Here is a 1186-nt window from a genome sequence, read left to right as displayed (position 1 = left end):
TTATTTCAATACATGAAGCAAGCATTTCCTAAAATGAGGTTGGTTAGGGTGGAAAATGTCAATGCCATCTGATTCCAGATGATTGAAGTAGTTTTGCAGTCGACCCGAGGCTGACGTGAAATCGCTGTAATTGACATGGAAAGTGCGACTAGAACGAACATTTCTACCAGGTATATGATAGTTAATAGATGTGACCAGAGAGCTAATATCGTGATTAGAAGGTATGCATTTAAACGAGAATAAAAGGTCGCGCGAGCATCGTCTTGATGCAAGGTTAGTGATTTGCAATTGTCTAAGCACTTCGTTGTAATCATATAGATCGTGTGATGGGGATCTAAAATGATAAGCTCTGGCAAATCTTTTCTGTACGCGTTCCACATTATTGGAAGCTGTAGCACTAAGGCTGTCCCGAATCACAGTGCAGAAGTCATGTTTTGGAAGAACTATGTTTCGGTAAAGTACGTAGAAAAGGTAAACACTTGAAAAACACTTACTAAATCTTGAAATTGCACCGAGAAGACGAAAACAAGAGCTCATAACGTATGTCGCGTGCGAGTTAAAGTTGAGCTTGGAGCCTAGCATCACTCCCAGATCTTTCACAATCGTAACTCAAGTAATCGACGAATTTTCTAAGTAGTACAGAAAGTGAGTTGGATTAGTCTTACGCGTGGAAGATATTACATTTGTTTTTCCAATGTTAAGATCAAGCCCGTTACCTTTACACCATAGACAGATGGCGTTGATATCTTCATGCAGTAGAGCACAATCATTTAATGACGAAATATTTTTATAGATCTTGAGGTCATCAGCGAACTGCAAGAGGCTCGAATGGCGAATGATGTCTTGGACATCTTTAATGATGTCTTGGACGGACATCTTTGTTTATAGCACAGGCACCTAACCATTTCCGTTCCGCAGCCAGGGACGGAAGTCGATAAGCGAACTGCTAGCCGAACACCGACGCAGCGCTCGTCTGACTGATCGGCACCAGTGACAGCCGAACGTCTTCCCCGCCTGCATCCGAGTTACTCCCATCGGGGGAAAATGTAACGTGTTCATTCAGACATACAGCGTCGCTCTGGTCCGTGAAACGAAAGGGTCCCGGGCTTCCCCCAGAAAACAAGAGCCAGAGAAAGAGCGACAGAAAGGCGGAGGAAAAAAGCAGACGCTGTACGTCAGACGTGCG

General features: G+C 43.9%; 1 pseudogene; it reads right to left on the bottom strand.

The window, feature by feature from the left end:
- LOC120842358 lies at positions 1–801 on the bottom strand (annotated as a pseudogene).
- Between the last annotated feature and the right edge of the window lie 385 nt (positions 802–1186).

The sequence above is a fragment of the Ixodes scapularis genome, unplaced genomic scaffold (genome assembly GCF_016920785.2).
Source record: "Ixodes scapularis isolate PalLabHiFi unplaced genomic scaffold, ASM1692078v2 PGA_scaffold0__279_contigs__length_252992795, whole genome shotgun sequence".
NCBI lineage: Eukaryota > Metazoa > Arthropoda > Arachnida > Ixodida > Ixodidae > Ixodes > Ixodes scapularis.
This window is presented reverse-complemented; position numbering and strand designations above follow the sequence as displayed.